Genomic DNA, 13925 nt, shown 5'->3' with positions numbered 1-13925 from the left:
GTGATCTGGCAGTGTCACACAGTTATTGCCAATAAATCTCTGACTGTTGATTTTGTGGCAAAGTTAAATACCGCCCCAAGAATCATCAGACTTCACAAATTATCTCTTATTGGACAATTTCGGTCTCATAGCTGAAAATAAATCATCGTCCGACGGCATGTCTCGAAATAGCTGCTCATTCCCGGTGAGCTCAGCCCAGTTAAAGGATTGGGGATGTGTGTACTCTTCCCTTCAAATAGTTCAATATTTTACCATATCAGGGATGCGGCGGTTTTCATGTTGGTTCTGTTTGTGTCTCAACATAAACGTTGTGTTTCGCTGTCATCATTGTTAAAACGCTGAGCGATTTAAATGTTCTGCAATCGACCTGTACGGTCCCTTTGGTTACACCTCGGAGTTTTGGCCAAATCATTTCCTCCCTATCACAAAGTTAAAATATGCATCTGGAATGCCGCGTCTCAGGGAGTTAATGACCGGAAATACTGTCTAGGAGGTGAAATGTACGGCATGTTGAACCTCGATTCATGCTCCTTAGGTTCGCAGTCCACGTCCTGAGACGCCCCTTCTAATACAGTTGTCCTCTTTAGAGTTAGCATATTATACACTGCGAACAGTTTAGATCAGTGATAGCTGGACTGACAAAGTCGCGATGGGTCAATTCATTCACGTCTATACGACCGTGTTTCTCTTCCCCCTTCCCTCTCCCTCTCCCACACACACACGCTCACAGTGAACTGGAAGTCCTCGGATTTATATGTGGATTAAGACGAACTGACTGTTCCGGATGCCAGCTCTGCAGCGAAAGAACAGCTTCCTTCAATAACTTAATTCGCACCATTTATTCCTACTTATCCCTATAGCTGGTCTTATTTTCCCAATCCGAAAATATACCCCCTGTCACTGTTTAGAGATACTTGTCATTTGGAATAAAACTACCGCGAAATCAGATGTCGGGTAAAAGGTGGGAACACAAGGTGTGTTGACAGGACAAGAAACGCCTCGTTGAAATGTTGTCTGGTATAAAAGGGGATTTGTAATAAATAGAACACGTAGTAACAAATATTCGACCGAGGAAAAAAAATGCTAATTTGTTTTTCCTCTTTTACTCTTTTGAATACAAGGAGTTTTTAAATAAATATGTCACGAGTTTATTTTAAATATTTAATTGAGAGGTTCGGGATATCAATCAGCTAGTATCCAAATGATAAATACATGAACATCTTAAAAAGGAAACTTCAATGGAACACAATAATCTTTTGGTATTCAGTTGTAAAAAAAAGAATATTTCTAGAAATGTACTTTTATGTTAGAATGTGATCAAAAGTATTATTTGTGGACGTCTGATTTTAATCATAATATGCAATGGCATGTACAGGAAGGAACTGCAGATGCTGGTTTAAACAGAAGATAGACACAAGAAGTTGGAGTTACAGCGGGTCAGACAGCATCTCTGGAGAAAAGGGACAGGTGACGTTTCGGGTCGAGACCCTTCTCCAGACTGAGAGTCAGGGGAAAGGGAAACAGCGATATAGACGGTGATTTAAAGAGATATAGAACAAATGAATGACAAATATGCAAAAAAGTCACGATGATAAAGTCTGAAGGGCCACTCATTCCTTCTCTCCAGAGATGCTGCCTGTCCCGCTGAGTTACTCCAGCATTTTGTGTCAATCTACGATGATTAAGAAAACATGCCATTGTAAGCGGTTTGGTATTCTCCACTCAAGTGGGATTGGAAGCCAAACGAACCCAATTGAAAAGTGAAATATCTCATACCCGATGAATAATCAATAAACCGAGCAATGACTAAACCCAGCAATACATTGAGCTCCACCTTAACCTCTCCCCTAGTTAGACACAAAATGCTGGAGTAACTCAGCGGGTCAGGCAGCATATCTGGAGAAAAGGAATAGGTGGCATTTCGAATCAACTCGAAACGTCACCTACTCGTTTCTCCAGATGCCGCCTGGCTCGCTGAGTTACTCCAGCATTTTGTGTCTGTCTTCAGTGTAAACCGGCATCTGCCGTTCCTTCCTACATATGTTGTCCTCTCCCCAAGTTACTTGTTTTAAAGTTGTCACTGAAGATATATAAGGTGAGTATCGCCAATTCTTTCGGGATTATTATTAGAATGATCAACATGCGCGTATTAGATATATCAACATGTAGTTAGTTCACAGTGGGAGACAAACACGCAGTGGCTTTGTTTTTAGAATATAGTTTGTTTAAGAACAGATATATAAAGAACGTTGGTGCGGAAATTCTTGCATTGAAAAAAAATCTAGTGTATAGTGGAAATCCATAGCAGAAGTGTTAGAAACTGAAGCAATAAAACAGACAGATTAACGTTTCGAGTGCGATCTTTCATCAGAGCCCCGGTTAATTAATAAATCCAGCCACGGTATTTTGACATCAGTTGCAATTTCTTCCGGAATATGATCTATTTTGCTTTAATTCATAAAATGTCAAAAATACATATAAACTCACCCACTTTTCCCATTCTTTGCCGCGAATATAGATCTTTTTTTTTAAAAGCCCCAAACCTTTGTACGTATGGAGTAGATTGCTAATAATATCCTTGCAAACCTATGTCACAGTTGCATTAATCTGATGTGGTAAATAATGATAACATTGCCGCCGAAATGTTGTTAAAGGCAGCAAAGTTTCAACTTTGATTTATGTCGTGTCTCATAGTTTGAAAGGAATTGTGAGACTGGTCAAGCATAAAGCAGTCCAAAAAAGTTTCTCATAAACCATGAATTTAAAATCTTCAAATTAGCAACGTTTCCTCGAGACAGCTGCAGTGTTAAGAGGCTATATATTTACTTTTCCTTTTCCATGGTTATTTTCATGTATTCCAACATCGTTTTCTCGTCGGATCAACAACGTTGTTGCTAGTTGCTTCTTGTAATTCAGATAAACACTAATATTTCATGAACAAGTAAGTTCTCGTGTGATTTAAGACGTCTTAATGCTCTCTAAATTAGACGACACCATCAAAATCTTTCGTCCCCTGCAGCATGAGTTGGTTGAAAGGAATCAACTTATTTCACAGTGATTATATTGTGAACGTTTCGTTTCCATTCTTATGCTAATTACGAGAACCCCTCCCCTTGTCACTGCACACGTAAAGGGTCAGCTGTCCTCGCCAGAACTAATAAAGTGTTATTTTGCAAGATTAAGGGATTTAATAGTTAGTATCGGAACACAGTCTTTTATTATATGTCTCAAAATTGGGGGGAAAAAATCTTATAGGATATATTATTTTACAAAGACCAGGCCTCCCACCATTGACTCAATTTACACTCCACGCTGCCTCAAAACATGTATAATCAAAGACTTGTCCCATCCCGGTCATTTCATCTTCTCCTTGCTCCAGTCCGGCGGGCGGTACAGAACTTTGAAAGCGCGCACTCCCAGCCTCGGGAACAGCTTCTTCCCCTCTCTTATCAGGTTTCTTTAAGGTCTCCCGAATGTACTGTCCAATTCACCTCTATCTCATTACGGACATTTGGACTCTGCCTGTGCAACTGGTGTGGTGCAATGCTGAGAACTGTATTCTCCACTCTGTATACTGCACTTCGATCGATCTATCGTAATGGAGTTTGACCATTATAATTAAGTATAATATTATTTGATCTCACAGAGTCAGTCATACAGCACAGAAACAGCTTATTTGGTCCAATTTCTCCATGCCGAACATGACGCCCCACCTGCCAGCCATATCATTCCAAAGGCCCACATCCTTCCAAACATATGCTATCCATCTGATCAGACAGTATGCAAAACAAAGCATTTCACTCGGTACACGTGACAATAATGAAATAATAAACACATTTTTCTACAATTTATTTGAATCGTTGCTGTATTTTATTGCTAACCTAAATTAAGCAAGCAATTTTAAGCCATTCCCTGGCAATATAACGACATTTTCACTTGTTATTTTAATTATTTCCGAACAAAATATAACAGCAAGAGTGACATTTGTCAAATATATAACTTGTATACACTCTTTTTGTTTTGATAAATATATGTAGAGTATTTTCTGCCAGCAGATGTTAAAAAGTAACATAATCCTGCATATTTTCTTTGAGTTTTTGTTTACCATTAATTTAATACATTAGACCACAGTTATAAAAATAAATAGTTAAAGACTACAAACTGTAGCCAAAGAAACAATATTCTGAGAGTTTGCTATATTTATGGAATGTACTTTCTAATGAATTAACCCGGTGCTTTCTTATTTTGATTGAAAATCAAGAATCCAGTTGATTTGGTTATAGGTAATATTAAACTGCGCACCCCCTGTTTCTGCAACGGATATTGCAAAAGTTCTGCTTCACCTGGAAAACTCGTTATCAATTCATAGGATATCATATGAAGGAGAGACTGGATTTGAGTCACCAAATCAGCCGTGATCTACCTGGACGGCGGATAAGGCCCAAAGGATAGCTTACTCCAGCTTAAATGTATTACGTCCTTATTAACGGTCAGCATTTGAAAGGTTATCCTTTAAATGAAATAGTTATTGCCATTCCTAAAGCCTTTTGCGACAACTTAAACCGTGGTTTATTAATAAGATATGTGAGAATGTTGTTTCATTAACAAATGCTCCTGCAGTTACTGAGATCAATTTAAAAAACACAACAGTGCCTTCAGTGGATTTATTTCTAAAAAAAAAACGTTGTTCATAAAAAGATGTACATGATATGCAATACGCCAATGCCATGTGTAATTTCAAAAATAATCTTTCTCCTGAATAAAAATATATATCCAAAATTATGTATCTGAAGAAAGGTTTCGGCCGAAACGTTGCCTATTTCCTTCGCTTCATAGATGCTGCTGCACCCGCTGAGTTTCTCCAGCATTTTGTGTACCTTGTATCCAACAAAACCCGTGCACAATCTTTTCATAGATTCTCAGTGGTTAATGCCTTCGGTATTTTTCTAAAAATAAACTTTACTCATATTAAGAAATGTGCACAAGACAAAAAACAGTGCAATGCATTATCAGTGTCTATACATTCAACAGTGTCATACTTAGGAGAGTTCCCATCTATATTTAAACAAAACTCTCTTGTCGCTATGTGCCCCTTGGGGTGATATCCCTCCTGCAGCGGAAGGACCATAGACTGTGGTCCAAATGAACTGCACATAAATGCAATGCAGATACAAATATTCTGCGTCTGTGTCTGCAATTTCCGTCTTTATGGCCTTCATGTCACGATTGCCAGTTCAATGAGTAATTCAGCTTAATTCTGATTTTATATGCGGATGCGAACAGGTTAATAATAAAGTTCAAATTCTATTAAATATGTACAGGGAAAAACGTCCAGCAATGAAACGACATCCCTGTATTTAAATAGCGCCCATCACAAACTCAGGAGGTTTCACCGTCTATTACAGCAAAGGAAGTGCAGTGAACGCACTTGGATAAACATAATGTTGAGCATGAGTATTGTTTTGTTTAAAAACGGTGGTAACAAGGCTTGTAAATATACAAAGGCAGACAAAACATGCTGGAGAAACTCAGCGGGTGAGGCAGCACCTATGGAGAGAAGAGATAGGCGACGTTTCGGGTCGAGACCCTTCTTCAGTTAGGTTTAAGTGAAAATCAAGAATGACACGACAAACATTATACCACTGGCGAGAAAGCACGACATCGCCAAATGCTGATTGACCAACACTAACCGTAACTTGGATTTTCAAAGCATTTATTTAAAATATTTACATCCATATGTTGTTACTTTGACAGTAAGCAAATAAACAGTGAGAAAGAAGGAGGTTTTAGTTAATGAGATCGACAGGAGTTTATGCAACATTTAGTCAGCAGGTTTTCTGTTTATTGAAAACTTTAAGAGTTTGATTTTCTTTTTCCATTTTGCCTGAGTGTACTGGGCTGAATATACGCCGTGCCTTTCAATTATACAATACACCGTGCTAAAGTGTTTTTATGTGATACGTATTTAGGCAACTATGTTTAGAACCCATGATGTCTAGTCGAAAACTTAATGAATTCAAAATGTTTTTAAAGGATTCTGAGATAAATAGCTTCAGAACTCGGAGACCTTTGCACTTTTCTCACCATTGAGATGAAAATGTTGGGAGTAATATTTCTTAGCTATTTTTACTTCTTGTGTTATTGATATCGTGAACATTAAAACATATATCTACTGTGTTTGAGTAAATTTTACTTCGTATTTTTATAGATATGTTTATAAGAGCAATTGCAACTCTGGTCGTGGCGATACATTTATTGAATTTCAAATTACTGTTGAGGTTTTAGCTGGGAGATTCGTTATTTTCACTGCACGTCTCTTCATGCAACAGTCTATTTTCACTGCACGTCTCTTCATGCAACAGTAAACCAATCGGCTGAATAATTGGCAGTATTTTGTCACGTATGACAAGCTACAAGGAAGGGCAATTAGTTTTTTCAGGCAATGCAACCTTTATATGGAGACAGCTTGTCTTTCTGCTGCTTGTACTAATAGTCAAGGAAACTTGACGCGTTGTGCTTTAATTGTTGATTAATAATTATTAATCAGCTGGTTGTTCTGTTGACCGCTGCTGAAAGAGGTGTGTAAGATATCCTCTTTTTTAAGCTAATATTCATTGTTATTTTTCGAGTTTTTATTTATTTGTGTAAGAACAATAGTGATGGGTGTTCTATATACTGTCCGAACAACACGATTTCACCCAATCCAATAAAAAAAATATTTTTTCATTTTTACTTTGTGCAGAACATTCTAAACACTGCACAAAATGTAATTTGGAAAAAGATTTCAGAGGAATTTCCTTAGGTTAAAAAAAAAAGGCGACGTCCCTGGGTGGGCTCGAACCACCAACCTTTCGGTTAACAGCCGAACGCGCTAACCGATTGCGCCACAGAGACACGCTGCATATTTGTTTTAAGGAAAGCCTATATAACAGAATACGTAGACGCGAGGTTCAATTTTACGTCTTGTGTTTGTGCTCACTGCAAAATGTGACAGCGATATTTACTTTTTACAGCGATATCTGTATTTTTGCAAGACACGTTTGAAAAGGACCGATGCCACTGGTTTCTTCTGCAATGCGTAATGCGTTGTGAGGCGTGATTCAAGGAGAGCTCGCCCCGATCTGCAGCTCATTGCATCTGGGCAGGAGTTAGTTCTGCAGGCGGGCGGGCGGGCGGCTCTCATTTTGCAGCCTCATGGATCCGAGCCGGGGGGGAGGGAGGAAAGTTGTTGTTGATTTCAATTAGTACATCGGAAATACCAGTTTGCATTTCGGAGTGACGCTAATCAGAAACACCGGGCCGCGTTGGGGCTGCATGCGGGAGCGGGAGCGGGAGCGGGTGCAGGAGCGGCACCTGCTGACTGAGCGGGTCCCGGGGCCGCCACGTGAAGCGCTGCCACTGCCAGACCCGCGTGCCCGCCCCCTGGAGCCCAGCCAAGCTCCCAGGGTCATCGATCACTGGCATCTCCCCCGTACAGACCCCCCCCCCCCCCCCCCCCCCACACACACACATATCACCATCGATTCGTCAAGTTTCACTCCGTGAAAATGCAATCGCATTTAATTATTTAAAATCGAAGAAGGCACGGATGGCAAATTGACAATTAGCACTGTAAATAATGCGCTCGGGTTGGTAAATTAGAGTGATTGTGCGCCGATAGACTCACAATCAATCGCTCCTCTCACCAGGGTTTTGCAAACGCCGAAATGAACCAATTTAAACAACACGCTCTCAGCCAATTTATTCGACAGTTAAGGGTCGCTTTGAAATAAAATCGCAGTCGCGAGTATTAAAATAGATCAGTTTGATGATTAGATTAATTAAAGGTCAAAAATATACTCGGATTCAAACTTTGCTTTGCAAACCATTCATAGTAATAGCACAAACAATTAAAACATTAAATATGGGAATGTATATATAACAAATAAAACGTGATTGCCGAAATTAGAAACGTCTCTAGATGACTTTGCTCTGCATATTTTTTTGGCATAAATTAATCATCGTCGTAATTGCAGTTTTCATACAAACGGGCGCTTCCGTTCTTTTCACAGCATCAAATGTTTACAAAAGCCGTATAAATTTAAATCGCTTTAATAGTGTGCGTGTGTGCAGTCAATACAATGTTTCAAACCATAAAGGAGCTAAAGGCGTATATTGTAGTGCAATCTCCAAACAAAATACAGACCTCACACTGAAAATCAGTATGATGGTAATGTTTGTTTTTGCCTTCCCATCCGGAGTGAGATCGGGAAAGTATTCATTTCAAACAGGATAGTCTTATCATTATGATTGAATTTCTTGGTAATTACATAAACTGTTTACAATATACTCCCAATTCGTTATTGTAAAACAATGCGTAGGTTTGGCCAAAAGAATGGTCATTTTTGTTTCGAAGTTTTTGTCAAAAGCAACGGGAATGTCATTATTAGCTATTCGTACCAATTAAAATTATATTCAGACTGATCGTTTACAACATCTGAAAGTTAATGAACCAGGATTGAAATGCAAGTCCTATTGCTGGTGGAGGAGATGGTAGAGATTTAAAGCATTCACAAGTTCTTTTGATTACAAGTACTGGCCTCAGTTTTTGCCACGTAAATCTCTTTAAACACAGAGTTATAAAAGAAAACTTCAAATTGTAATCAGCTGTACATCACACTCCCAGCATTTTCTTAATAAAGTGACAGGTTGTGTGGTCCTGTTTTAAACCTATAATTTATTAATTGGATATAGACACACATTATTATTCTGCAGTGACTTGGCTCATTGAATAGACCTGCTTTATATTGATCATTTGACTATTTGCAACAGTGGGAAATAACTATAACCATCCCCCATCCTTTTCTAAATAATCTTATTAAGATGCATGTTGTTCATGTATTATTGACTCATATGTTTCAACTTTTTGTATCTCAGTGAATTGAATCTACAGCAAGGTATCTCTGCAAATCACCTTTGTTATCACCTTTTCGTAGCTGCAAACCAGATGGTAAATCCACAGCACAATACAATTTTCTGGAACTAATAATCATGAGAGGCAAGATAATTCAATATAGAATAACCACGAAAAGCTGGATGATTGAGTGCATCACATGTACTTGTAAGCAACATGCAAAATTTCAAATGAAATTTAGTCATGCAGAAACAAAACTGCAGATGTTAGTTTCAATAAAGGATGACACAATGTGCTGGAATAATTTGTATAGGTGACACTTAGGTATCAGTAGTTTTATAGCTACTTTGAAACATCAATATGGCAGTCCTCTAATAGTAATGTTGACTTTGAATGAAAAACACATTTCCTTTTGTTTTAAAAATATTCACAAAGTTTGTGGAATCGTGTCTTATGCAGGAAAAATAATGAATTTATAGGCATATGTTAAGATTAACTAAATAAGCCAAGCTTTTAAAATAAAGGCGTTATAAAATAAAAGTCATATTATCTTGAAAATAACAAAACATTACATCAGAGCAGATACTAAGTAAGCCTATAAAACTCAATATGTAGATACTGTTTTTCTGAAAGCAACCTCCTTAATCTTTCTCAATTTTTTATACTATTACTATTTATTCTACAACATAATACTTTTTAAACACAGCTAAGGACCTAGAAAGCTTGACCAGCCATCAGAATCAATGCAAATCAATTGAATTGCAGCTTGCCTGCATTCATACTGCACAGAACTCCATTTGAATTAATCACATGTGGCTGATACAAACTTCTCACGTGTCAATGGCTTGGGGCAATACTTACAAAAAAGCATAAAGGCATTTTTGTGCATTATGCATCTCTGGGCAGAAGTTTTCATCTTATAAATATATGAATAAACAAGCAAGAAAACACACTAATAGTTTAGTCAGGACTAGTGCCAGGAGAGTAGATACAGATATTATTTCAAATGCATATTGTAGAAAACTAACACATTGATTAAATGTATCTATTAATAATTCAATTTAATACGAGTATTATTCAATGAAACCAAACTTTTTGTTTTGTGTAAGAAGGAACTGCAGATGCTGGTTTAACCAAAGATTGACACAAAAAGCTGGAGTAATTCAGCGGATCAGACAGCGTCTCTGGAGAAAAGGAATAGGTGATGTTTCAGGTCGAGACCTCCAATTTGTTTGGTTAAAGTCCATTTTTAAAGTAATATTTTGTCTACATTTAATTAATAAAAATAGATAGCTTTTAAATACTGTAATGTAAGACTAAATTTAAGAAGTCAAATTAAAAGTAAATATTTTACTACAAATACCTGATCATACAATGGTTAATCACATTCATCTTACTTCTCTATGAAATAACCTTCAGTAGTGAAAATGAAGCTCACTCACTCAATAGAATTTTAAACTGGTGAAATTTCACTGCATTCCGTACAATTAAAGTAATATTTTGAAACCAGCAGACCAAATAGTTTCTCTATTGTTTGCAAAATTTGAGCAACTTGACAGACATAAAGCTACATACTATTTTAAAGTGTATTTTACATCATACTTCAATTACGTATCTGATTTTTTAATTTAAGTTGGTTGAGTAATCCACTGTTAGGCCATACAGAACGTAACAGTGTTGACTAAAAATTAACAATTATCATAATTTTTTAATTTCAGAAGGTATGACTTCTGTTCAAGCCAATATAAAGATTTTCAAAATGTTGTACCTTAATTTAAACTTTAAAAAATCACATTTGTGAAGCCATAATTTATAACAATTTTCATTTGAGATCTTAAACCCAGAAAATCCAATAAGGTGTATTAATCTAGTACATCCTAAGGGGAGAAATTAATGCTGATTTTTAAAGATAAATTATACCTCCCTAATTTGCATTTATGTATTTTCTCTTTGGCTATTTTCAACATTCACCGTAAGATTCATCATGACATCAAGCCGAATTGCACATCAGAATGACGGATTCAGTCACTTTATTACTTTTACAAGTCTCAGTGAAGTTAGTTAGGCCCAAGAGCCTGTATTGTTGTCTATGATTCTTAACAATTTAAAGGAAATCAAGGCTTATCTCTTCCTTAGATGCACAACATCCTGCAAAATCTTGACACAATCACAGATTTAATTTAAATTCGTACCTGCTTGATCAACATTTTAAATAATTTATCATTGTTCATCATTTTAGTTGTTACTGTCAAAAAAATGGATTTGAAAACTTAACCTAAAATATCTTTTTAAATGTTATTGGAAGGAATAAAATTACGACAAATCCAATGAAGACGAGTTGAAGAGAAAGTGGCTTTTAGTTTGCTCATCTAATTGATCAAAGGAACATAGGTTTGGCCAATGCAGCCAAACAATGAGGTCAAAATACATTAATTTGAGATGGGTTACATTTAATGATTAATTAGCAGCATTAATTTGAAGTAAAGAATTGTAATACAGGATAGATTAGATATTTAAAAATTTGCCACCATTGCAATATTGCCTGAGAACATTACATTTACTTTTCAGGCCTCTTTCCAGTGTGGAATATGGACAATTAATACTCTACATTATTATACAATAAGCAAGAAAATTTGAAATGAAATTGGACTTTTTAAAAAGTCAAAAAAAGGCTTTATTCACCAAATAATATATATTTTTAAACTTGACATTTAATATATATTAATGACAAGAACAAATTACATTTTGCATCATACACAAGTAAAATCTAGACTTGATAGTTTAATTGTGAATCAAATAATTAGGTTAAATTCACAGCATTTGGCTGTCAAATTCACATTCACGACTCCCACGATAAGAGAAATAGATTGTGCGGCTGTAATCTTATATTGTTAGTCATTTACCCTTGTTTAAGGACAAGCAATGTGGAAACTTTGATCAATCATCATGTATATAGCAGCAATAAATTATTGCAACTTCACAACAATATTGAATGGACCATGGTCTTATAGATATTGCTCAGATAGGCACTTGAAATGTCAATGTATGCATGATTCCTTTAAAGTTTTCTTGTACATCCAATTCGTGCTGCAAAACTATTTGTTCCAGAATATTAATAATTTTTATGATACAATTTACTTTTATGATGCAATTTAATTGCATAAAGGAACAGGCTGTTAAGCTATTTAATTTTCTTCAATATTTTTTAAAGAAAAATATGTCACCTGTTTCTTGTATGGGTAAAATTTGCTTTATCCAAGATCATTTCAGCAGCAATTTTCAAATGATGGATTACCTGACGTTAATACACGTAACATTCCACATAAATTAATTTATTTTAGCAGGGTGAGAATTAACTCCACACCCATCGTGTAAATGGAGCACAATTTTTTAATTCAATATAGTAAACAAAGCAAAGCTAAATTTAATTTAACATATTAAAGATATATTGCAAAGCATGCCATGCAAATTTTGTGAAATATTAAATAGGTCACCTAGTTCTTGTAGTTTCTTTAAAGGCTTCATGGAATGCAATTATCACACTTTTATACGGTTTCCTGATCTCTGATAAATATTTTCTTTGCCAAATTTACTTAATTATCTTTAGCTTTTAGTTTATATCTTGCCGATAGAATTAAGATTTTCAGAGTGCCTTCTTCCAAAAATGTAAATGAATGATATAAGTGCTGAGAAAGCCAATCTTTTGCAGAACCAGTTCAAAAGGTGGATGAAAAATTCGGAAGTGACTGAAAAACTTAAAGTATCTTAAAAAGTGTTGCAATTCACATTACCAAATCAATTACAATTGTCACTCTCTTGGTGCTGAGAACAGGAACTCAAATTAATCACACTTATTTTGCATATTTGAGTACCATAAAGTATACATTTATCCAGGCCTTTTTTGCCTTGATATTTTTATCTGAAGCCATTTAACAGTCAATTTAATTCACATATTTCTGTCAAAACAAAACAAAGTTAATAAAACAGTTTGTAGGGTGCAGATAATTTATCCCAGGTTTGGTGTCTTAAAGTAATGAATAGTGTTGGAAAATAATATGTTTATGCTTTGAAGAAATTAATACCAACAAATTCAAAGTTTATTGCCTCAATCATCATAAACTTGAGTATCATTCTAATGTCAAAATATAAATAACCTTATGTTATAAGCTGTGGATCACTATTGCATTTATCTCTGACATTTTAAGACATAGTAATGATGCAAATTGTCAACCAACTGGTTTAAATGTTAGCCGTGGGTCAATTAGTGGCATTTTTTTGCCTCTGAATCAGAACGTTATGAAATTGCCTCAATCCAGAGTTTTGATCATTAATAGGTATCAACAGAGTTTTGATCATTAATAATTCAAACAAGAGGACATGACTTCAGAATTAAGGGACAGAAGTTTAGGGGTAATATGAGGGGGAACTTCTTTACTCAGAGAGTGGTAGCGGTGTGGAATGAGCTTCCAGTGGAAGTGGTGGAGGCAGGTTCATTGGTATCATTTAAAAATAAATTGGATAGGCATATGGATGAGAAGGGAATGGAGGGTTATGGTATGAGTGCAGGCAGGTGGGACTAAGGGGAAACAAATTTGTTCGGCACGGACTTGTAGGGCCGAGATGGCCTGTTTCCGTGCTGTAATTGTTATATGGTTATTATATGGTTATAGGTCAAGGATAACTTCTAGTTGTGAGGAAACATATTTAGTGATGAAATCTTTTGGATGAGATGATAAACTGAAACGGAATGTCATTTTCCAGATAAAAGTTTTCATACCACTATTCAGAGCAGATTTGTCCGAGGTAGATAGACACAAAATATTGGAGTAACTCAGCAGGGCAGGCAGGAGAGAAGGGATGGGTGACATTCCTTCTCTCCAGAAATGCTGCCTGTCCTGCTGCGTTACTCCAGCATTTTGTGTCTATCATCAGTTTAAACCAGCATCTGCAATTCCTTCCTACATACTTTATCCGAGGTAGTACAGGAAACCTAATTCTTCACTCCATATTAAATATTGCAGATTAAATAGTC

At 36.2% G+C, this 13925-nt stretch overlaps 1 non-coding gene across 1 annotated transcript; it reads right to left on the bottom strand.

Moving 5' to 3' along the window:
• Positions 1 to 6820: 6820 nt before the first annotated feature.
• trnan-guu (transfer RNA asparagine (anticodon GUU)) lies at positions 6821 to 6894 on the bottom strand. Its single transcript has one exon. It is a non-coding gene; the product is annotated as a tRNA-Asn (tRNA).
• Between the last annotated feature and the right edge of the window lie 7031 nt (positions 6895 to 13925).

Source organism: Leucoraja erinacea, chromosome 2 (assembly GCF_028641065.1).
Source record: "Leucoraja erinacea ecotype New England chromosome 2, Leri_hhj_1, whole genome shotgun sequence".
NCBI classification, from domain to species: Eukaryota; Metazoa; Chordata; class Chondrichthyes; order Rajiformes; family Rajidae; genus Leucoraja; species Leucoraja erinaceus.
The sequence above is the reverse complement of the archived record's forward strand: the minus strand, read 5'-3'. Positions and strand labels throughout refer to the sequence as shown.